Source organism: Balaenoptera acutorostrata, chromosome 18 (genome assembly GCF_949987535.1).
Source record: "Balaenoptera acutorostrata chromosome 18, mBalAcu1.1, whole genome shotgun sequence".
Lineage (NCBI taxonomy): Eukaryota > Metazoa > Chordata > Mammalia > Artiodactyla > Balaenopteridae > Balaenoptera > Balaenoptera acutorostrata.
Window position 1 is genome coordinate 3,651,634 of NC_080081.1, and position 26,351 is coordinate 3,677,984.

General features: G+C 39.7%; 1 protein-coding gene across 1 annotated transcript in view; it reads right to left on the reverse strand.

Annotated features, from left to right (window-relative positions):
* The window catches only part of MYO16 (myosin XVI), a 545,489-nt gene that overhangs the window by 382,295 nt on the left and 136,843 nt on the right, over positions 1-26,351 (reverse strand). The gene's annotated exons all lie outside the window — the stretch shown is intronic.

Genomic DNA, 26,351 nt, shown 5'->3' on the forward strand with positions numbered 1-26,351 from the left:
TAACTATATGAGCTAGCAAACCCTCTCTTACATATAAGCCTCAAAGAATTGAAGACAGGTACTCAAATAAATACTTGTTCATACATGTTCACAGCAGCACAATTCACAACAGCCAAAAGGTGAAAACAACCCAAATGTCCATCAACTGACTGATGGGTAAACAAAGAGAGTTATATCTATATAATGGAATATTATTTAACTGTGAGAAAGGAAAGGAGTATGTGCTACAACACAAATGAACATTAAAAAGCTAAATGAGAGAAGCCAGACACAATAAGCTATATAGCGTGTGATTTCACTTAGATGAAATCTCAAGAATAGGGAAATTCATAAAGATGGAAAGCAGACCGGTGGTTGTCAAGGGCTGGGGGGAGAGGAAAATAGAGAGTGACTGTCTAATGGACACAGGATTTCCATTTGGGGTGATGACACGTCCTGAAACTAAATAGTGGTGATGGGTGCACAACACGGTCAATGTGCTAAATGGTACCCTTTAAAATAATTAAAATGGGAAGTTTTATTTTCGATGGATTTTTATCACAATAAAAAGTTATAATCCCTCTACTGTGATGCTCTTAAACTTTATAACCTTCTTAAACCATATACACTTTATTATAATTATGTTTTATAAAACTATCTATACAGAAAATCTAATGTCAAATACTTTTATTTGCATAAATCTTATTTGTGTTTTTCAATAATTCTGAGGCAGGAAAGGAACAGTTTCAAGGGATAATTAAGCTTTCTGATCTGTATAATATTCACTTGGAAAATTTTCCACCAATGTGCTGAAATATACGTTTAGCCCCAAGAATGAACATTGAGAATGCTTTCGAATTCATAGTTTCTGGTCACTCAGAATGACTTAGCAGAGCTGCTCAAGTCCTATCAGCACCCTGGACACCAGTTCTTACAGTTTTCAACTCAGCATCAAATAAACCACATGCTCTTAGTTGTTACTTGACTCTGATATTTCCCAGGTTACTATCTCACCCCTACCTTTCTTTTTGAGTCTTGTTAATCAGTACATTTTTCTTTTTTATACTCTGACATATGCCCCATTAAGCATTTATAACTGTTGTCCCCAGAGAAGCTCATGCAGAAAAATATATATAGGGTGATACATTAAGGAAGAGAGATAAATATTGCCCCTTAGGAAATGATCAATTCCAATTTCAATACTTGCCAGAGGCTTTAGCATTCAACAAGATTGAGTGAGCCCGCCCCTTCCCTGGTGCTCACGACCACAGAACCTGCTAGAAAAATCTATCAGTGTTAGGTCTTTGCACTAAAGAACTGCCCTACAGATGCAAAATCTACAGTTTTTAATGTCCTTGCATGTTGCACACTTTAATTAACCAATTTCAGTTTGTGTCTTAAACACTCTTCGAAATTCAGTGTTATGTGCACAGGCTAAATTACTCTGATGAATACCAAATATCTCTGTTAGTCCCAGAAGTGCTGAGGACATTTCTGTCCCATGAAAAATCCAGGAAACATAAGGCATGAATGATGGATATCATTCCTTAGGGAGTTGGTACTGAAGAGGAATTGGTTCCTGGTGCCCAAGACTTTGTTTAGCTTAAATCTATACTGAGCATTTACATTTGATTCAGGATGTTCTATGTTTAAAAATCCATTATTAAATGGGAGGAGAAAATTTAAAAAGGCAGAGGCAAGGGTACAATGAGTCAGGCTTCAGGGATATTTCAAAATGTTGTCATTGAAAGCAGTGCCTTTTAACTTAGAGACAAAAATAATAAATCTGCTTTTAAATCTTTCTGAAAGGGGCATTTCCTGGGCTGTCATCTAGTCCCCCTCTAAACAAAGGTCTCTTCTCATGTAGAGTATGCTTTCCTGAAAGTCCAGAAATGTGACAGTGGTAATAGTATTGGCTCTTTTTCTAGCCCATTCATGTTCATCAACTATATAACTAACTAGTAGTGTGGACGGCAAAAATCACCTCTCTTCAAACCAAAAATAAAATTGATTTAGCTAGATATTGGAATGGCTAAGCAAGTGACAAGGGAGTACTGAATAAGTACGTCCTCCATCAATTTGGACTCAAGATGAAATTAATCCTTATAAAACAAACCAACAGTAAGCACAAACCCAAATGATGAAATATCTGTGCTAGGACTTCTCTGTTTCTCTCTCTCTCTCTCCCTATCTCCCTCTCTCTCTTCATCCCCACCACCCTCCCCTAGTTTTCTACACTACTCAGACAAGACCATGAGGGTTTTCTGCTTTTCTTCCTGTTATTTAAAATATCATCTAATAGGTAAAAAATTGTCAGACCACATATAAAATAAATTCTTTCTGTAAGGAATAAATGAAGTAAAGTCAAACACTTTCCTAAGCCTCACCCTTATTTAGATTACATAAGCATCTATTGTGGCCCACAGTTATCTGAAAACATGTAGAAAACAGAACTATGCCAATATTTGGCAAGTCTGTGGTAAACATTAAAGGTTGGCTCTAATTTGGACATGTGAGAAACTAAATTGAAAAGCCTGTGTAAATAATTTGTTAATATCTTTCTATGTTAAAACTAATCAAAACCTACAATTACAATAAGAATCATCATTTTACAAACAGGAGGGAATGGTAACTCAGGAGATATAGAAATGCTTAGTTACATTAAGTACAGCTGTGATTGGGGCTTTGATAAAATGTGAATGTGAAGAACCAATATAACTGAACTGAAGCTCTCCTGGCCACCAGTTTTCATACCTATTCAGAATGTGTCATTTGGGGCTGTGATACTATTCATTAAATGGTGTTTTCTTTTAAAAACAAAATAATTCCAATAAAAGTTTTCAATCTTTTCAAAAACATTGTATGTTATGAATATTATTGGGTTGGCCAAAAAGTTCGTTCAGATTTTTCTGTAACATCTACGGAGAAACCCGAACGAACTTTTTTGGCCAACCTGATAATTTATTAACACAAAAGTGGAATGAGTTGACATTCTGCAACTTCTTTTTCTAATTTTTATTGGAGTATAGTTGCTTTACAATGTTGTGTTACTTTCTGCTGTACAGCAAAGTGAATCAGCTATACGTATACATACATCCCCTCCTTTCTGGATTTCCTTCCCATTTAGGTCACCACAGAGCACTGAGTAGAGTTCCCTGTGCTGTATAGTAGGTTCTCATTAGTTATCTATTTTATACATAGTAGTGATAAGACATTTGGCCACATTGATGCTGCGTGTTACCCAAAATAGTCCTGCTATGGACTATTGTTATGTAAATTGTTATATAAATCTTAGATTCACTGCCAACTTTGAGATAGAAACTTAAAAATATTAAATCGTATTTATTCTATTTTAGGAAGACTTTGCCCTTCCCAAAAGGAAATCAGTTAAACCTAACTATATTTAAGTGTCTATTTTTTTTTATAGTTAACTTATTAATTCAGCTGCCTCTTAAGCCCATGGCAGGAAATAAAACTCCCTGTGATTTTCAAGGCTCTTTTGCCCCCTAGCATTCTCATTACTTTGGTGGCTATGCAGAGCAGAGGCATGTCGGGTACCACACAACCCAGAGGAACTCACAAAAATCCAAAAGTGGAAGAAAGTTGTGCTTTGAAAAACACCTGTAAGAAAATCTGAAAAAACATGTTCTCCCTTTCTTACCTTAAGTCATCCATAAATGTTGCTACAGAATGATTTTTTTTCAAATTAGCCCATTATCCAGCCCCATGCGTTAAATAATCTTATCTCATTTTTCTTACACTATAGCAGTACATTCAGTTCTAACAAACACCATTTTATGATTATTTAAATAATGTTCAGAATTTTGGCCTGACACATATACTGCTCATCACTGCTTCAAATTTTTGTCTACTGGATTTAAACTTTAGTTCCCAAGGTTGTAAGAAGTTTCATTAGACTAGACTAGACTAGACCCTTGTATTTTCAAATCATCACAAAGTATTTTTAGATCATCATAGATCATCATCACAGACCTGAGGTTAGGGAAAAAGGATTTTTTTTTTTTTGAAGCATAAAATACATTTATTGGAAGAGTACTAGGTAGCTGACGGATTCAAAGGTGACCCTGTTGAATGAGGCTTGTTGAGGAACCGAAACTGGCAATGCTTGGGCAAAATTCTGCCACTAAAATAGTCAGCTTGGAACAATGCAGCTGGCTCTTCAGCCCCAGGAACTTTTCAATGAGGAAAAAGGGATTTATAATAAAAATTTATAATAAAATATCTATGTGTGTTATAAAAACATTTAAGCTCCAAACTAAGAAAAAGATGATGTTTCCTATTTTTATTGGATCAAAAAGACTTAGTAACTTTGAGACATTTAATACATTGGAAGCTTTAGTCTAGAGTAAAGTAAAGTAAAGCTGTCTATCTTTACTGTTTGACAGTAAAGATAGGCAGCTAGCTAGAAGATTAAGGGATTAAAGAGTGAGTTAAAAGAAAACAGACAAATGACATTCCATAGGGATCTCTTTAGGGACAGGGACGTGGAATTCAAGTGATCAAGGAAGGTCAGCGTGTGTGTGTGTGTGTGTGTGTGTGTGTGTGTGAAACAGAAATGGAGAGAGAACAAGAAGGAGAAATACAAACATAGGTCTTCATTACCAGGCTCCAATCATGGAGAAGACTCAGCATCATGGATGGAGACGGCCCCTAGGGTACCCCCTGTAACCCACCGTCTGGTGTTCATATTGTAATGACGCTCTCCCCTTGAGTGTGGTTGGGCGTGACAGCTTCTAACCAAAGCGCTGGGACACTGGTTCCGTGACTCAGTCTTGACCACAGACTCACTCTAGATATTCTGTTTCAATCTGGCCTCTTAACCGACTGAGCTGGGAGCCCACGTGGCAAGAAGCTGAGAGGGGTTCCAGGACCTGAGACATCCTGCAAGAAGCCGCGGCCCTTAGTCCTAACCCACAGGGAACTGGATTCCGCCAACCTAGTCAGCTCAGAGGTGGGTTCTTCTCCAGGCAAGTCTCCAAAATGAGAACACAGCCCACCCTCACCTTGAGAGCAGCCACTTGAGACCCTAAGTAGCAGACTCAGTGATGTCACAGCCAGACACCTGATCCACAAAAACTGAGAGATGCCAAGTGTGTGCCCTAAGGTGCTAAGTTTATGCTAATTTGTTAAACAGCAATAGAAAACTCATAAAGCTAGCCTAAAGCAATTCATGAAAACAAGTCTATAAATCAAGGAAAAAATAATTTCACAATTTTTGAATATCTGGGGGACTTTTTGGACTGTGGATGGGAAAAGAGAGAGGAAAAAAGAGGAAAGTAGTGGGATATTTTGGAAGGTTTTTGGTTACAGAAATTTTATTTAGTGGGGGAACACATCAGAGGTTGAGAGAACAGAAGAAAGCCTTTTGACTGGAACCAGCACCATGAAGAAAGCTGTGAAGCAAGAAAATGCAAGAGACATCCGAAGAACCCTGGAGAAAAGAGTTAGAGCAGGGACTTGTGTTGTAGTGAAATCACAGATGATGAAAAACAAGGCGAGATTACGTTACACAAACCTTGAAGCTACACAACATGGAAGAGGGTCTTCATCCTTCTGGAAAAGTGGCAGGAAGTTTTCTGAGAGTGGGAATGACATAATCACTAGGATCTTCTAGGAACAACACTAATACATTGGTGTGTGAGGGTTTGGAAGAAAGAAACACTGAAGGTAGAAACGCCAGGTAGAAGATCATTACAATCATTCAAGAATAGTCCAGGTCAGTAATAACTCTGGCCTGGCCAACTCATTCCAGAATAAGTATGGCCCAAACATAAAAATGATGACAATAAGGTGGTGGTTCCTAGATTATTTCAACTTGTCGTTGATGTTCATTAAGTTATGACTGAAAACAAAGAAATTAATAAGAAGAATCAATGGGATTGTTAGATATTCTGCAAGAGTGACTCTCCAGCAAATAGAGGTAGATGAAAAAGAACGGACTTTGGCTAAAAAATGAGTCCAACATCTACATGCAGCCCTTCTTCCAGTTCTTGGGTAGGAAGTGAGTTTGGAAGTAGGGGGAAAAAAAGATGTAAATAACTTGTCAAATAAAATAGCAAGGATTTATTTTAATCACTGCTGTGCAAAAGAGCAGGAAGAAGGAAAAGAAGGAAAAGCCAAGAAAAAGAGATACCTAAGTAATTGTTGAAACACTCCATCTCCCAAAGCCACCCCAGAGACTGAGCATTCACAAAAGCTCCTAGAAAAGTACATTTTTGTTCTGTTTTGCATTGTATCCATGTTCTAAGGCACTAAGCTTGACCTTTATATGAACAGAATTGGGCTGTATCTTGTGGAAGGCCCTGGACTTGCTAAGCTGAAAAATGTAGGTTTTAAACAGTATTTGGAGAAAACAGCGGAAAATGAGCCGAGAGCTGGCTGATGGACAGACTTGGTAAAATCACTCAGGCACGTCCGTAACTCATTATACTCTGAAAATACAGTGACGTTCTCAGTCCCCATTGCAAGTTGTTCAATATTGAATTTCATTTTGAAGATTGTTTCCACATCATGCTAGTCTCACTATTCCTCAATTAATTGGTTCTTTTCTCCTAGAAATGAGGCACCTAGAACTATGTTAGCTGTGGTGGTTTTTCCAAGTCCAGGTTGGCACTGTGGAGACTTTTCTACTTTAACTTCTTTGCTGCTATTGTTCTTTTTATCTTTCAGATTTCAGAGATTCTTTGTACTTGTGCGTTCATCCACTTTAGAAGAAATGACCGTTAATAAAAAGAGAATAGTCAAGGATGTAGGTTATTTGTCTGGGTTTAACAAAGATACGCTTTGACAATGTAAGTTTATTGAATTCTTACCAAATAGAATCATGGCAAAGATAATCAAAAATGGCTATTACTCACTAAGAAGTCTTTATGAGGCATTTGAGTGAAATAATTCATTTTTACTACTGTATAATAGTCTCATGATAAAATTTGGGGGTCTATTAAAATCGTTAACTTAATTAGCAAGTATGATACAAAATGTCTGATTGTGACATTTAAAGGCAAATACATACACATTGCAATAACTAAATTTACAGTTATCTTCAATGTAGTTTTTTAGGTTCTTTGTGATAAAAATTGTAATATAACATAAAATTTTTAAAATTAAATCACCAACTGTGACATGGCTAGCAGTTTTGAAACTCATTTAAACTATGAAAATAAAATTCAGTGTTTCAAATGGCAAATCAACAATCTATGTTCTTAAGGCTTATAACCTAAAGTTTTAAAATCGCCACAATATTTTATGGCAATCTAAAAAAAAAAAAATGGTTCTGAAGAACCTAGGGGCAGGACAGGAATAAAGACGCAGACGTAGAGAATGGACTTGAGGACACGGGGAGGGGACAGGGTAAGCTGGTACGAAGTGAGAGAGTGATATGGACATATCTACACTACCAAATGTAAAACAGATCGCTAGTGGGAAGCAGCTGCATAGCACAGGGAGATCAGCTTGGTGCTTCGTGACCACCTAGAGGGGTGGAATACGGAAGGTGGGAGGGAGACGCAAGAGGGAGGAGATATGGGGATATATGTTTATGTATAGCTGATTCACTTTGTTATACAGCAGAAACTAACACACCATTGTATAGCAATTATATTCCAATAAAGATGTTAACAAAAAAAAATCTTATGGCATTATTTTAATCACATTTTCCTTGTAATAATTATGAGTTGTAATAAATATGACAGTATACATTTATAGTGATCCCTCGATAGCTGAATAATAAGAAAGCTACCATTTGACCAGTATCTACCTAATGTCCAATCCTCACAAGCTTGTAAACCAGTATTACCTCCATTTAACTGGTAAGAAACTTGAAACTCAAAGACGTTAAGTTGATTTGCATGATGCCATCAAGTTAGATAAACATGCAGCACAAGAAAGATTTGTAACTCACACTCCACTGATTCCAAAACTTATCATGTTTGCTAAGATATACTTTCATAAAGCACCTTAATAAAGTTATACAATTTTATACCCTCTTCCTTCTTCCTATGGCCCTTCAAGTACCAACCTGCAAGGAAAGTTTGGGAAAAAGAAAGGAAGAGACGGGAGACTGTTCTCTGCCTAAATCCATTTCTACTTTTGCACTGAAAATAACTTATATTTGAAGTTAAACTCACGAGAGGTTTGATCCTGAGATTTTCAAGGATCCTAGAGCAATTTGACGGCAGCCTACAGTTCTGATTCAAGAACGCAATTATTTTCCTATGAAAAACTTATAGAATCACACTATAATATCGAAATTTTAAAGACCAAGCAATCCAAGTATGCACAAAATAATAAAAGGCTACTGATGAGCAGTGTAGCCTAAACTAACAAGACTACAGATTGACATTCACACTGTCTACAGTGTAGGTACTATTATCACAGATGAGTAAACCTTGGCACTGAAAGCTTTTAGTTAATTGCCAACTTGTTCGCCACCTCCCAAGGCAGTTTCTTCCGAAGACTTGAAATCACTTCCTTACATGGAGCTAAATTCTGTTTCGAAGCCCTGGCCTTCTCTACCCATCAGATCCCATAGTGAACAAGTCTAAGTCGCCAGAAGAAACAGAAGCTATAAGAGTAAGTTCTATGATGCAAATCAAAACCACAGTGAGGTACCACCTCGCACCGGTCAGAATGGCCATCATCAAAAAATCCACAAACAATAAATGCTGGAGAGGGTGTGGAGAAAAGGGAACCCTCCTACACCGTTGGTGGGAATGTAAATTGGTGCAGCCAGTATGGAGAACAGTATGGAGGGCCCTCAAAAAACTAAACATAGAACTACCATACGACCCAGCAATCCCACTACTGGGCATATACCCAGAGAAAACCATAATTCAAAAAGAGTCATGTGCTACAATGTTCATTGCAGCACTATGTACAATAGCCAGGACATGGAAGCAACCTAAATGTCCATCAACACAGGAATGGATAAAGAAGATGTGGCACATATATACAATGGAATATTACTCAGCCATAAAAAGGAACGAAACTGCGTCATTTGTAGAGACGTGGATGGACCTAGAGACTGTCATACAGAGTGAAGTAAGTCAGAAAGAGAAAAACAAATATCGTAATTAACTCATATATGTGGAATCTGAAAAAATTGGTATAGACGCTCTTATTTACAAAGCGGAAATAGAGACACAGACATAGAGAACAAACATATGGATACCAAGGGGGAAGCGGGGGGTGGGATGAATTGGGAGATTGGGGTTGACATATAAACACTAATATGTGTAAGATAGATAACTAATGAGAACCTGCTGTACAGCACAGGGAACTCTACTCAGTGCTCTGTGGTGACCTAAATGGGAAGGAAATCCAAAAAAGGGGATATGTATACGTATAGCTGGTTCACTTTGCTGTACAGTAGAAACTAACACAACATTGTAGAGCCACTCTACTCCAATAAAAATTAAAAAAGAAAAAAAAAGAGTAAGTTCTACGTGGCAATACTTCAAACTGAGCTATTCTGTCCTATCTGAGCTTCTCCTCTCTAAGCCAAACACTCTGAGTCCCACTACCTCTTCTTCATGTAAAATGGTTTTAGGTCTCCCCCTGTTCTCATGGTCCTGATGGGCTTCCCTACATGTAAATGCACCAAGGCCCTCAAATTAAATTATATCACTCAGGCCTTCTGCTTCCCTTGTTTTAGAAACCCTGCTTCTATTAATGCAGTCTTCCATCTTATTAATGGACTCGTATCACATTATTACAACAAACCACAGCTCCCAAATTAAGGAACTGATATTTTGGAATTTACATTTGCCCTTATTAATCTTCCTATTGGTGGATTAACTACATCGTTCAAATCCATCAAATTGTTTTTAGATTCTCTTTCTACGTTCAAGGTCTTTGCCACTCATGCCGGCTATGAATTTAGGAAAAGTGCAGCTTGAAAATAATTGGTTTAAATGGACAAAAGCTCCTAGGAAGCTGCAGGAATTCTGAACCTTGGAGACTGTGTAACAGCACAGAGACTGTGATTCTAGGAAGAAGTGACCAGCCTGGCATGATTCCATGTGAAGGAAACATCAGCACGGAACACACAGAAGAGTCTGTGTGATCATTGCAATTATCTAGGACACCCAACACCTGAGGCCAGAGCAGACCAGGGACTTAACTCACTTCTGCCATGGCTGTTTATCAAAGTAGGACACTGCCATTAGTCTACTAAATTCTCAGAGGAGCTGGAGTTATATTCTAATTTTATTTTGCTGTGTATATATTTATGCTTAAGGCAACTCCTTAGTTAACTGCATAGTATTCTTCCAGAGTGTAGAATCAGTCATTATAAATGAACTTGTGTTACCGGACACAGCCTGAAGTCACATAACTCACTTTAAAGTTTGAGAATAAGCAACTAAACCAAGGTTGGACCATATCAACTTGGCAACTGTTCTTGGTGAAGGACAGTTGACTATTGGAATTTCATAGGATCACCAATAGAAGTGGCCGGCCGTGAGATCCACAACTAAGTAACAGGACCAGTGTGGGCAGATGGGATAAATAGTATCTTTCTAAGATGCTACCTGACCTTGGATGTTCCTCCTATCTCATTGCACCACCCACTACATACGACCTCCATTTCCTTCACAGAAAGTTAATTCTATTCCAGGAAGCAATTCCAGCCCACAGTTCTATACCATGCCTTCCCCCACTACCACTGCCATCAGGCACTTGAATATCCAAATCATCCAACACAAATTGCTGTCTGTTCTCTTCTTGATAATTTCTAACATTGATTTTGTAAAACTTCAGGAAGTTAGGACTTTACCATAAATGAACATTAAAATTTAGGGAATGATTTTGATGCAAACATTTCATTGTATCTTTAACTTGGTTCTCTGTTTGGTTTAGGCTGTAACCAGTTTTTAGTAATAACTGTCATCCCTTCTTTCTGATTCTGATTTATAATGTTCAGAATCTGAAGTCTGATTTTACTCATGTCTCCTGGATTAGACCCTGCCCATTATGGGGACAGTATGTGCTATCTAACTTTGCTTCACCTTACATGCTGATTGAAGTTCCTACCTTTACATTCTTATCTGAATCACTATTCTTGATGGGAGTCTTTCGGGCTTTTATCTTAAAAATCTCTTGTAGTTCTTTTTAACATGTGACAGAAGGCTTTACTGTGTCCAAGAAAATGTCTACTCAGAACTCCTGGAGAAGGAAGCATGGCAGACAGATGGTCCCACCTGCTGTGCCCACACCACACCAAGGCCACTGTACTCCTGATCTGCTCCTAGCAAAGTGACCATGTGCAGCAGGGGTACTGATGCAGGTCTGGTCCTGCAAGATGCACCTCCCACACAAGGACAGATCTGACTGGAGAACTAGCCGTCAGCCTCTTAGAGAACTTTCTTAGAACCATGAGGCAAATTCTCCCACCAATTCATCTGCTTCCTTCTCTTCTTCACTGATGTTATTGCATCTCTCAAAATTCATATGTTGAAGTCTTAACCCACCAGTACCCCAGAATGTGACTGGATTTGTTGACAGGTAATTTCCTTAAAGAGGTAATTAAGGTTAAACAAGGTCATGAGGGTGGACCCTAATCCAACACAATTGGTGTCCTTATAAGAAGAGGCAATTAGAATACAGACACACAGGGATGGAGGGATGACCATGTGAGGACACAGTGAGGTGGCCAACTGCAAGCCAGGGAGAGTGTCAGAAGAAACTAAACCTGCTGACCTGTTGATCTTAGATTTCTATTCTTCAGAACTATGAGAAAATACATTTCTGTTATTCAGCCACCCAGCCTGTGGTCTTTTGCTACGGCAGTGTGAGCACACTAACACAACTGGGTCACACCAGCATTGTGTTCTGAAGGCTCCTCCAGCTTCCTCTGGGTCCTTCTCCTTTTCCTCTTGCTGGTGTTTCCCCCAAAACCTCTCACACATCTAATTTCATCTTGGTGTCCACTTTCCAGTGGGCCAAGAACAAACACAGCCTCCTTGAAATAAGAATTCAACCAAAATACACCTTTGTGAACAGAATTGTGTCCTCCCAAAATCCATATGTTGAAGCCTTAATACTCAATGTGTCTGTATTTGGAGGTGGGGTTTTAAGGAGGTGATTAAAGTTAAATGAGGTCATAAGGGTGGGGCCCTGATCTGATAGGATTGGTGTCCTTATAAGAAGAGACACCACAGAGCTCACTTTCTCTGCAGGCATTGAGGGAAGGCCATGTGGGGACACAGGAGAAGTCAGCGACCTACAAGCCAGGAAGCGAGCTCTCACCAGAAACCAAATTTACCCCTGTCTTGATCTGAACTGCAAGAAAATTAACTTCTGGTGTTTAAAGCACCCATTCTGCAGCATTTTGTTATGGCAGCCCCAGCAGACTTACACAACACCTTTCCTCCTTAAGACAATCCCACAAGGTGAAAAAAAGGAAAAAGTCCTCCACAAGCTGCACCTCGTTGTCCTCCAGTTCATGTACCCTTTCTGTGGTTTTGAAGAAGGCAACTCATCTTAACTCCTGCAGAGTTTCCAAAGGCAGAGAGCATACTGCTCCCTACCATTTGCCCACTTGGAAAGGAAATTCAGAGGATGAACATCGAGGGCCGGAATTCTCAGGTTTAACATCAAGCTTTATCTTTCTAAAATTCAACTTGGACATAAAATTGTGTTTGTGATCTTCATTTTATTAGAGCCAGAAGGTAATCTTGTTTTCTTATAGAATCACTTTCAATTGAGAAGGAAATAGAGGCAATTGAGAAATCTATGTTGCCCCAGGGTATTCACAAATGGCTTCTAGAATTACACAGCTGGAGGGAGGTGGAATTATAGCTTCTTATATCATGCACCAATTCTGCATGAAGCGGCTCATTTATCAGACACAGATTTCTTGCTTGTAGCTGCTTCCCATGAGAGTTTGGTCATGGATTGTAATATGTGGGTTTTTCCTTTTTTTTTTTTTTTTCGTATTTCCAGACATTGCTAAATAAGTCAGTAGCACTCTATTCTTGCGCTCAGGGCCTACTACAAGGAGGAAGGAAGGGAGAAGGTTTCTACGCTAAACCATAATGCCAGACACTGCTTGGAACAGAAAGTCATTGAGGACATAACCTTGTCCTGAGTCGCACAGAATAGGGAAGATAAGGCATTTATAGCAAGAATGATATTAGAAGGCAGATATAAGTAAGCGAATCTAGATCCATGAATAAAATGCAAAGGAGATTGCATTTGGGGGTTGCCAAGGAGAAATATTACTATTTCAGCTTAGGAAATCCGGGAAGATTACTGAATTCAAGCCTTGAAAGATGAATAGAATATAGACATTCTGAGATGGAGTTAAAAATAAGAAACAGAGTGAGGAAATTAAGAGAAGCAGGAAGCCAGCCACTATACTCAAAGGCTGGCAACATCTTTGTTAGACCAGATTCATCATGCTCTCCATAGGGATGATCGGGGCGTTTGAAACAGGACAATTATCTGTTTGTCATTGCCCCAAAGACTGTGCAATGTTTAGCATCTCTGTCCCCTGGACAGAGAATTTCAGTAAATCCCAAGACTAAGTGTGACAAACATGCCCAGTTGAGAACCTCCAGAATCAAACGAAAACTTCAGCAGGCATCAGAATCCCCTCTTAAAACACAGCTTCTGGTCCCAGTCCAGAGTTTCTGATTCAGCAGGTCTGGGATGGGGCCTGCCAGCCTTCGTGTCTAACAGGCTCCTAGGTGTGGGCGATGCTGCTCTCCTGGGACCACTCTTGGGGTAGCGTGTCGATGGCGCACAAAATAGAGAAACAGAGAATAATATCGGAAAGACGAAATCACGGAGGGCCATGAATAGCAACAAGGTTATAGGGAGAGAGAGTCTCTGAAATGCCTAACTGCACTCCTGCTACTCCACTCAAAACTTAAAGGGAGAGGGAAACATACAGCACCTGGATGGCTTTAGAAATCTCTTATGAGAAAACATATATATATATATATAAATCCTATCGCTATGGGACAGCATTACATTTACTGGCTGAGTAATAACAGGGAACTCACGTTCACATTCTCCATGAGAGGAAAGCAGAAAGCTGAGTACTATTAGCAAAACAAGACTAAGGGGATGAATTCTCCTTCTGGACTGTAAGCTCCATCAATCAAGGACCCTGCCTACTTTTGCTCACTCTTACCTGCCTAGCATCTAACACTCTCCTGGGCATCTATGAGCAATGAAAAAAGTTAATAAATGAACGAACAAATGAGAGCTGATACAATATCAGAAGTGAAGAGCAGGCAACAGAGAAAGGGGAAGTGATGTAAAAACTGTAAAAATCCTTTTAGGCAACTGAACAATATGCAGGTAGGGGGATAGAACCCTTTCCTGAAACTCACTAGTGGGATCTGGAAACTGGATGCTAAAGGCTCATGTTCAGTTTAGACAGGAAACATCAAACATAACTATCAGGTTTCAAACTGGAGATTCGGGGAAAACCCATGATACATTGACAAATGGGCATGTAGAGGGCGGCGGAGGACATTTTTGTGAGCAAGGAGAACGGGAATGTAGAAAAACAGGGTAGCGTTGGGTGTAAGTAGTTTTAGATGCCTGTGTGGTTTTTGATTAAAAATGCAAGAGGAAAAAATAGAATAGTGACCAGACTTTGGAAAATCTAATTTGGAAATGACCCCATGAAAGAGACCAAAGGCCATAAAGACATTTGACACTTTTCATTCAAAAATCCCTTTGTCAAATACCCTTCACCTGAGAATTTGCCAGCAAGGACTCCGATTTTAATAAAATGACTGTTATTATGGACTGTTATAAGAAGTCACTATACAAGTGCATAATATAAGCTACAATACCATCATTCATACGTAAAATCTGGGGCCCTGATGAAGGCATGAACTTCCACCACACAATCAAGCAGCTCACCATCTGTAGAGTGAATCCACAAGGGAACGAGGTGCGTTTGGGTTTTTTCCAACATCCTCCTATTATCATGGTAAGAACAATTCCCCATATGTATATAGTAACTAGAAACATAATAGTTGGATTACAAAGTGCTTCAAGGTATTTTTTTTTAAAAGATATTTTTGATTGTGCTCATAGTGGTAATTTTGCTTTCGCTCTACTTGGATAATGAAACAACAAAAAAATCCCTGCAAACTATGCAAAGCCTGCCCGCATTCCAGAACTCTAGAGCGGTTTATCCAGCCACCATATATTGACCCTGGCTGTTTCAGCAAATATTAGACTAGACTAGACAGATGTTAAGTTAATGTTCAATAAGGTGAGAAGAACTGTTGACTTCTTTACATTGTAGAAGCAATTTATAGCTGTGTGGAGATATTTTATGTTAATGTGCAAAATAAACATGCAAAATATAACAGGTTAATAGCTGAGCAACTGCACTGTGTTAGGTTCTGGGATCCGGCGATGAGAAAGGAGAATCAGGCCCTGCTCTCACGGAACCGACTGTGAGTTCTGGGTGCAGAGAAGCAAAAGCACAGCGTCGTTATACCTCCTTTGACACAGGCTGTGATATAGGGGAGCCACTCTGGGAGCTGCCCTGGGCAGGCAGGGTTGGCTTCTCGGAGGAAGTGCCCTGAGGCTTGGGGTTTAGAAATCAGCTGGGAACTAAAGGATGAATGGAAATTATCAGACAGAAAGGGCTGGGGAGGGGGGTGGCGGCACTAGAGTGTATGAAGTCTAGGTACGAGACAGAACAAGGTGTTGAGGCGCTGAATGAGCCCAATAGACGGAAGATGCTTTTGTGGGACGGGGTAGGGGAAAGGGGGTGGCATTAAGGAATCACTCTGGAAAGATCAATCAGGACCAGTCACTAGAAAAGGGTTTGGAGAGTAATATCATTATCATAAGACTTTTGAGTAGAGGAGAGGAAAATTATATTTGTGGTTTGGAAAGATGATCCTGGTTTGCGTATCATGAGTGGGTTGGAAGGAGGACAAAGCTGAAGGTAAGGTGATCAGTTCAGGGACCAGTGCATGGACCCAGACTAGAGAAGTTGGTGGCACAACTCGGTAATGGCATTGGGGACCGGGAGAAGTGGAACCTTAAAAGGTATGAGGAAGAGACTTCACTCATGACTTATTCACTAAACAAATGTCTATTGATTATCTACTTTGTGCAAGGCCGTGTTCTAGAAGCTGAGGGAACAGCAGTGAATGAAACAAAGAAAGCTTTTGCTCACGTAGTCCTACATTCCACTGGGAGAAGACAGACACAAACAAACAAGGAATTTGTTGCATGGTGATAAGTGCAATGAAAAAGAAGGAAACCTGGTGAGTGGAGAGGGTGAGAGGGATATGGGGAGAGGCTGGTTCAGGTCGGAGGATCACAGAAAACCTCTCTGATCAGGTGACATTTTAGCAGAGGGCTGAAGGAGGTAAATGAAGGATCCATGCAGAATTAGAACAAGAGGTGGTGCAAAGGCCCTGAGGTAGGAGCATGTGTGGCATTTTGGGGGAAAGATAAGAAGCCCAGAGTGGCTCAGGAGGAGAGTGTAAGAGGAAAAGGGGAGAAGGTGACATCAGAAAATTGACTGGACTGAGGCAGGATGGGGGCTGAGGCTGTAAGGTCTTCTTGCCAGTGGGAAGGGTTTTAGATGTCATTTCTAAGTGAGCCTAGAAGCCACTGAAAATGTGTAGGCAGAGAGGGGCACTAAAAGGGTTTAAGTGTTAGAAGGATTATTCTGGCTGCTGGAAAATAGATTGAAACAAGGTGATACTGTAGGAGGCTACTGCAATGATCCAGGCAAGAGATGATGATGGCTTAGAGGAGAGTGGCCGCAGAAGTGCTGAGAGGTGGTCCAATTATGAAAGCCGTTCCGAAGTAGAGCCGTCAGAATGTGCTCAGGGATTGGGGCAGTGGGGGGGAGGAGAGAAAGAGAGACATCAAGAAAGAGGCCAAGAAGTTGGCCATGAACACCTGGTAGAATGGAGTAATTCACTGAGTTGGAAAGACGGGGAGGAGGCTGTCTTGTCAGGGAAAGCCTATGTTTTCCTGTGTGGGATGGGCAGGTTGTACCAGAAGCAACAGGATATGCTGTAGGAAGTCTGACATCCAGGGAAGAGATCTTGGCTGGGGATAAAAATTAGGGTCCACAGAATACACGTGGCATGGAATGTGATTTCCTAGAGATGGGGGGTAGAAAGAGAAAAGCTCTAAAGTCTTGGGGTACTATGGAGTTCAAAGTTTGGAAAGCTGATGAGTCATCTGCAAAGAAGCCTGAGAAAATGGGATCAGTGAGGTAGAGAGAGAACCGAGGAGAAAGAAGAGGTCTAGAGGCCCAGTGAAGGGAGGGATGATGGAAGATGGCATCTGCTGCTTCTAGGTGACCTTGGTGGGGACTTAGAAACATCCCGTGCACTTGGCAACAAGGAGGCCATTGATAAGAGCAGGTAGCAGGCTTGGTGGGATTGCTGGGAGTTTGGGTCAGAAAGTGACCAGTGAAATGACGGGGACGTGGCTTAGTTCAGTTTTCTTTTCTCATCACTTTGGAAAATATTACAACGTATTTTTTTCTATGCAAATGATCCTGTGCTGTGGATAATGACGGGGGACCTGGGAGAATGATGACCTTGAGAAGGCCAGAGGGAGTGGGTCTCCTGGGCGAGTTCGGACTTTGTTGCCAAAGAGCTGCTTTACAAAACAGTATTTATAAGTTTTGATTTCCTAGAAATTGTCTGCATACTGAAAATCCTCAAGAAAAACTCTGATAATATATTCAGTTCTGTCCGTTCCTGCATGCACTAAATGACTTCTCTGATCTTATAAATGGCAAATCTACATTTTCCCTGTAAAACATTTTCCTTTGGAGCGTACAACAGTCATACTGTCAAAGGCAAATATGATCTACAGATTGTCTTGCTGCTGCTCTGGTGCCCTCAGCAGCAGACTGGGACTCTGACAGATTGTGCTCTTTTCCTATGAAAATTACCAGTCATTTTTTTTTCTTTTTTCATAGACTTTTCTGAGCACAATAACTCAGAGAACCCTTGGTTTATACCAGCGGCAGCAATACTATCTAAAATGTGATGGATTGAAGACCACAGCCACAGCGTTAATTCAGTGAACTAAAATGGGTTTTTTTTTTTCAGTTTCAATTTAATTAAAACTTGAGAGTATGCAGAGTGAGAAATTACAGATTTCAGGTTCTGCCATTAATTCTCATTAGACATTCACCTTAGTCAGAAGAGAGCGGGTCTAGGAAGTAACCTCATATGGAACAAGACACTGACATAGACTAGTGAGACTGTAAAACTATAAGACACTATTTTACTGCACATACCAGAATTCACTACTGCCTTCTTCTTCGCTAAAATATGAAAACTACGGGGTTAATTTTTTAATGTGCTTTTTAATCCAGTATTTCCCTTCTATATTTTTTCTTATATTCATGAAAGAAAATGATTTAAAAAAAAAAAAAAGGAATGACACCTAAAAGAGCTCATGCTGCCATGTTGATGCTCTTGCCGCCATGCTGCCATGTTGATGCCGCTCTTGCCGCCATGCTGCCATGTTGATGCTCTTGCCGCCATGCTGCCATTCCTTCGGATAACCAGGAAAAGCCTTAAGCCACTGTCCAGGGGGAGGAAAGTGGTGGCATCGTGCACACTGGGAATGCGAAGATTCATAAATGTCTAAAGCGCTCATCTGCCATTAAACATTTGGGTCAGACCAATATCCCCTCTCTCTTCTCTTCCACCTCCCAAGCTCTCTGCATAGCGCTCATGGTCTCTGAAGACCAATGCTAAGCTCCCCAACCCCAATCGTACTCAAGTGCCTGCAGTTCTGAAATTTTACACTCCTCCAGGACTTCAGGTCTTGGACCAATTTTAGTTTTAGTTTATTTTCCTGCCTCAGAAGAACCAAGAGATGCCATTCCCTTTGCCCCTGCACCTCCCACTCCACTCTGACCCCACTGTCCCACTGCCCAACGACCCTCCCCTACAGACCTTAAGCACCAATGGCCTCTGTCTGCTGCAGCGTCTCTCCTTCCGCCAGGCTGCTGAGACCAGGCTCTATTTCTCTTGGTATCCCCAATACTTAGGCCACTGTTGGACACACTTGAAAGAATAGGCCCTTAATTTTGAATGAATGAGTTAATTAATTAATTAAATACGTTGAACACTGATATACTCAGGTTACCACTCGCTAACTGATATTAAAATCTCTTTGTAAAAACTAAGAGAAGTAGAATGACATCTGCTGAAGATGAGGAGGCTGGTTTCAACAATAAGAAAAAGGTTCTGATTTTTCACATATAATATCACACAATATCATCAGGAAAAACAACTTGCTCTTCAGCTACTTATTAATTCCAAACACTTGTGCAGACCTCCAGGGCAGTCTAGATCTAGGAGCTCTGCTCAGCCTTCTCTCCTCTCCCCAGACCCCTGGACTCTGGCTGATTCTGTTTAAGCAACACTAAGGTTATGGACATCTTCTACTAATAGCTCATTCCAGAAACAGTCTGGCCCCCAGAGAGAAAGATGTCCTGTTAACCCACCCATCATGCTGTCTGCTCACCCCCCTCTGAGCCCTCCCCCCCGACAAAAGTTCCTGCTAGCCCTGATGACCCCTCCCTATAAAAGAAATGCCTTTTTCTATTTGATTTTGAGATGTCAAAAGTCCTGAGGTCAGAGTGTTCCACCTATTTCAATAGCATCTATTAATTCCCTTTCAAATCATAATAGCAGCTGATATTTATTATGTATGTAGTAATACATGACAGATGTAAATTCTTTGCATGTAATATTTAACTAATCCTCACAACCACTTATGAGAGATGTTCCCCTCTGCCTCTTAACCTTATTTGCAGAAGAGGAAGGTAAGAATAGGAAAGTGGCCTGTCCCTGACCTGGGACACACAGCTCCTAAGTTTTAGGTTGGGATCCAACCCATCCTCCAAATGCAGAGTTAAAACCCTTGGTGCTAGCTTCCAGCAATGCTTCTACCATGATGCTCTCCTGTAAGAAACCTGCTTTTCTCTGCCTCTGTTCCTGCACTCAAGCTGTTTTTCACAGCCAAAAAGTCCTTTTCTCTCCTCTTACCAGACACTAAAAATCTCCCAAAGAGCAGAGTTTCAGATTCATCTATTCCTCACCTCACCCCAACAAATGTCCACTGTAATTCCTTTTAAATGGATAGACTTCTGGTTTGGTTTTTAAAGAACAGTGCCTCTTTCCACCTAGATTATAAGTGCTTATGAAGCACATTTTTTCTCTACCTTTTTTCAATCACTCTCAGTACCCAGTAAAGTTGTGACTTCATAGCAGGCAGTTAAAATAATTAATAATTCTCAGGAGTATGAATTCAGTATTGGTAAAATATTAAGCCACTCATTAAATTCATACAGAATCCCACAGAAATTAAAGGCACTTAATTTCCAGCTATTTATGATTTTATAACCAGTTTTGAAATGGGCACCTTTAATTACCCAGCAGCTGTTACCTTCATTGAAATAATCACAGTCCAATGAACATAGTTCTGTGAAATTCAAAACTGCCTGGGGTTGCTGGATTCAGCATGTACATAAGCTATACACATTTAGCCTTCCAGATCTCTGATGCAGACATACACCTGGACCTTAAAAGCTCACCCTTTTCTCTAAAATCTAGATGTGGTCCTTTTGTTCCTGTGTCTGCCCCAGAAAATATCTTATCTGAGTTATATCTTCCCACATACCCCCACTCCCCTTCAAGTGAGAGGAACAGGTGCATTCTCAGCTTAGCTTAGAGGGTGTCTGTTCCCATATCATTGAGAAGTTAACAAGATAGGGATGGTTCTGATAAATTTGCCATTTCCTTCACTCTGCCCAAGCTTGGTACTGCTTTAGAACACGGAAGATGCAGACAACAATATATTGTTATGTCTTTCCACTGGGAATATTCTTTCTCCCTATTTCTTCCTTAAAGACAAGAGGGTGCTTTACATTTTCTTTACAACCCCAAATGTCTAATACCCAAGTCATTCCTATTGGTTGAATCCAACTCTTTTGGGGAACGTCTACCTATATTCCATGTCAAGTATATACTCCTTTGAGCTCTAGACATATTTATCCTCGTAGAGTACTCAACCACATCACACCCAATTATGTTCAGAATGAATGCAAGTAGGGAACAAGGGTTGGGTGCCTACTTACTGGATTTGATCACTATTCTCAAGGTGGCAGAGTCTCAGTATCAATTTCTGTAGGTATCAGCTTAAATTTACTAAGGGATTGTCTCATTTTCTACCTGCCTGTTTGTGCAGCTGGTGATGGAGAGGTTAGGAAAGAGAGTGGGGCTGCATTTGGTAGAAATCCACAGCCTCCACTGGGGAAACAGTGCCAGAGCACATGGGTCATCTTCATAAAGCCAGCATCATTAGATGGTAGTGGTGAAAAATTATAATTAGTTCCTTCTTCATTTATACTCTAGATACTAATAAATATAAATGCTATAAAAATTTTAAAAATTTAAAAGTTAAATAAATTTATGTGGTAGCCAACTACTTCAAAATTTTAACTTCTGTGCCAATCTAGTAAATGCAGGGAAAGGGCTGGGCTAAGTATTCATGAGCTTTAAGTTAACCACAGTCTCATTTAATTTTTCATATATAAAACACTTAAGGAATATACAAAATTTATTTACCCAAGGCTTCACACTTGAGGTATGCTTGACAGACAAAAACTTGTACACATTTAATATATAAAACTTGATGAGTCTGGAGATAAGTCTACCTCTGAGAAACCATCACCAGAATCAAGGCCATAAACATCATAAATTTGACCCAAGGCTTCACACTTGGTCTTAATAATTTACTTACAAAATTCTAAGTGGAGCCTCTCAGGAGATCATCCAACATATGGTAAGAATTCATCGCAGTCTAGGCATATTCTTAGAAGGCTCTGGATAATATACAGATATATGATACTTCTCATAAATTATTCAGGGGAGGTACAACCTTCAGCACTTTACAAATGTGCACCTAAATCAATGTGACCTCCAGATTTCTGGGCCATAAGACCAAGGAAATGGTGGTGACATTAACTGAAATAGAAAACAGAAGAGGAAGTTTTGATTAGGGAAATACATGGAGATAAATACTCAATTTTGAACATAATAAGTTAGAAATGTAAGGGCATCAGAATGGTGGCATCTGGAGCTGAGGAGAAAAGTCTAGATATGATTTGGAAATCATTAGAGTAGGTGAAATGTGAGACCTTCCAGGGAGGATGGGTAGGAAGAGAAGAGTTAAGGTCGGAGCTTTGACCATGGACCTTAGACCATAGCCCTCCAAGGAACTGAAGACCAGGGGTTGGAGAGACAGGAGAAGGAAACAGAGTCTCACATTGCTTTAATTTGATAGTTTCCTCTTTTTCTAAGTGAGGACTCAGAATTTTAAGGAAAATGGAGATACAAATGAAGTTTGACATTACAGGTCTATAACTGTGCTTGTAAGTGCTTTGTGTATCTGGAATAAAACAGGCCCTCAGTAAATATTTGGTATCTAAATTAATAAGTTATCTTAAATTGTAAAAAGAAAAAAAGGGAGGGGAGCTGATCAGGGAAAGAGGAAGGAAAACACCAGAGCATAAAGAATATCTGTCCATGCCTTTGGCCGTTCCCTTAACAGTGGATGGAAATCTCCACTAGACAAGAGAAAGCAAGAATTCCAAATGGCAAATGGAAGGAAATCAACTTGTGAAGTGGATGATTTAGCTCATTTTAGCATCAGAAATAAGCTTGAGGGGTGATATATGAAATGCTCTTACCACAAAAGAAAAACAATCTAATTAAAAAAATGAAGGGGGTGGGAGGAAACTTTTGGAGGTGGTAGATGTTTATGGCCTTGATTCTGGTGATGGTTTCTCAGAGGTAGACTTATCTCCAGACTCATCAAGTTGTATATATTAAATGTGTACAAGTTTTTGTCTGTCAAGCATACCTCAATAAAGTGATTTTAAAAAAAGAAATCAACGTGAGAGACAGTGTAGTGTTATGAACAAAAGCATGGCTTCTCAACTCATGTAGACCTGAGATGGTAATTAGTTCTTCTAAGGCTAATTATCCTCACCCATATAGCGGGAAGAATATCCTACCTACTGAATATGGCTGCTGGAAGAATTAAGTGACTAAAATCATATAAAGCACAGACAGTGTTGAAAACATCTGTAGAATGCTAAATAGTAAAAGCATAATGAAGTCACTCCATTGCCATTTATATTACTTTCAGTAAAACATATTGTGGACTAATTAGTAAAACCTGATATTTGGGAGTAGCAATTCTAACAGAGGAATTGCATTCTCATTTAAATATTCTCTGCATATAGAGAAAATTACTCTCTCTCTCTCTCTCTCTAATGTGGTATAACTCAAAGAGAGTTAAATTGAAACCCCTAAAACAATTTAGAACAAATTTTCCTTTCTAGAATATACTAAATTTACACTTACAAAAATGCAACATTTAGAAGTTAAACAAAAATCTGTGAATTGCTTGTTAATGAGATACTATAAACCTTAGCACAAATAGCATGTCATCCTTTGAAAAAGTATATTTGATCCTTTACACTCAGCAAGCCAGTGAAAGAACTTGAAAATAAGAGATAAAATAATTTACACAAATACACACTCTGCAAAGTTTTTAACAATAATTTAGATGGAAAGAGTTTTTCTTATGGCAATATTTTTAACTTTCTCAGTTGTATAAATGTGTACATTGGACTATTTGGGTAGCTTAAGAATAAATGAAAATATGACTACCATGACTAAATGAAAACTTTGTCCTGGATACATTTCCAGAAGAAGTAAAACATGTGCTAGAGAGGTTTTAATGCCTCTGAAGAGATTACTCACCCCTTCAATGCAATTTAATATCTTCCATTTGCAAGGAATTAATATTTTTCCTCTGATAAAGTGAGGTATATTGGTACTCAGGTGGAATTTTCCAAGGTAGATGAGAGACTCAAAAGAAGTGATAGATATAGATAGATATTTCATTCTTGGGTCAGCTCCAAGTATAAAATGAATATACCACCTGTTATGGACTAAATTTTTGTGTCCCCCCCCCAAATTCATATATTGAAGACCTTCAATGTGAGATTAGGATTGGGGGGCCTTTGGGAGGTTTGGGTAAGGCCATGAGGATAGGGTTGCCATGATGGGATTAGTACCCTTATAAGAAAAGAAAAGAGACAGGAGCACTCTCTCTCTCCACCATGTGATGACACAGTAAGAAGGTAGCCACCTACAAGCCAGGAAGAGAGCCCTCACCAGGAACTGAACTGGCCAGCATCCTACTCTTAGACTTTCCAGCCTCCAGAACTGTGAGAAGGAAATGTCCGTTGCTGAAGCCACCAGGTCTAGAGTATTGGGTTATGGCACCCTGAGCTAAGACAACCTCTGTGGACAGAAATTTTTATTTTACATTGCAATAATGTGTATACTTAACATGTTAAACATCTATTCCAAATTAAAACTCTTGCAGAATTCTAAGTCATTCAACTATTTCTTCATCATTTGATGCTAATGCTGACCTCAGTTACTGAACATCGCCTTTGCTTCCATCAGTAACAGAAAGTCTTTCCTGGGAGAAATAAATTTATGTAAGTTGTATTGGAGGACATTCTTCTCTAAGAATCTTCAGAAAATGCTTGTGTTTTTCTGCTCTAAAGAATAAACAGGGTGGTATATAGGAAGGGTTTATTACAGTTCGTCGTGCATAGCAGGAGTGCAAAGAATATTGTGGTGTGTGTGTGATTTTTTTTCCTGTTTCCTGTTGTACCCATCACTCTGAATACCTTACATGGGTCACTACACCAAGCAAAATGTGGAGCTACAGGAAAATCTTAGGGTAGTAAATCAAAGAGTTAAGAATAAAAACAAAGAAATGGAGAGGCCATGACAACCTGTGATCTTTCTTTTTTATTGTTCAGATCTAATTTTACCTATAAATCCTTTTGTTCATACTGTCTCTCTCTGGTCCATTCATTCCCCCCACTCTTCCATGTTCCCCTCTTTCCTTAAGCTGCAATTCCTCCTCCCCAGCCCCACTCTTAGCTGACAGCCACAGCTCTTCCATCAGCGAGCGTATGACGCAGGAAGAGCCTCCATAAGCACCCGTCACCACATCCTTCCACCCATGACCCTAGACTGGAGCTTCTCAACCCTCTCTGGGCACCACGACACCTGAGACGTTTTTGAAAACTGCCTTCGCCCCACTCCAGACACACTGAATCTGAATCTTTACGGGTAGGGCTTAGATGTTGAAATTAAAAATATGATCTCCCCCAGATGACCCTAGCATGCAGCCAGGGCTGAGAACTACTGCTATCGTTGGTCTTAGCTAAAGCAAACCCTCCACCTAGATGTCAGATCGCATCAGCATCTGCAAACTCAAGGACTTCACTCCAGAAATGTTCTTCCATATGCCGATGCCACCGGTTCTCCCCTCTCAGATGAATTATTTTTTTTCAGCATACACACAAGCTGTTATTTCTCCCATCATTAAAAAGACCCCTGATTTCTCTTCCCTCTGTAGGGGTCCCTTATCATTTCTCTCCTCAGGGATATATTAGGAGTTTAGGATGAATATATACACACTACTAGATTAAAAAAGAGATAACCAACAAGGACCTACTGCATAGCACAGGGAACTCAGTATTTTGTAATAATCTATCAGGGAACATAATTCGAAATATATATATATGTATAACTGGATCACTTTCCTGTACACCTGAAACTAACACAATATTATAAATCAACTATACTTCAACTGAAAAAAAAAACTCCTTTAAAGAGCTCTGTATATTCTCCATGTCCATTTCTGTTTTCCCCTCTGTTAGAACTCAGTCCTTTAAGATTTCTGCTTTTTACAATTCACCAAAACTAATCATCTCCATATTTCTAACCATAATGGTCAAGTCTCAGTCTTCCTCCCATGGGACTGAGCAGGAGCTCTGGAAACAGTTGATCACTCTTTCCTCCTTGAAAATTTCTTATCATTTAGCTCCAAGAAAAGCACCCTCACCTCATTTTTCTCCTTTCCTCTTCTGGTGGTTCTACCTCATTTCACTCAATTCTTAATATTGGAATTCCTTGGGACTCAGTCCTTGTGCTTCCTATAATGTTATCTAAACTCATTCCCTAAGTGATATTATAGAATCGTTGGGCTATATGTTCAGTGTCTCAAGTTTATATCTCCAGCCAACACGACACCCCCTTTCTTATTCTCACTTCCTAGAGGCACCCCTAACACAGTTAAGAGCATTTAGCTTTTCTGATTGTTCAGGGCATAACAAACTTGATATAATCCATGAACCTCTCACTCCCCATGGCAGGTAGGATTTTATTTTTTAATACATCTTTATTGGAGTCTAATTGCTTCACAATGCTGTG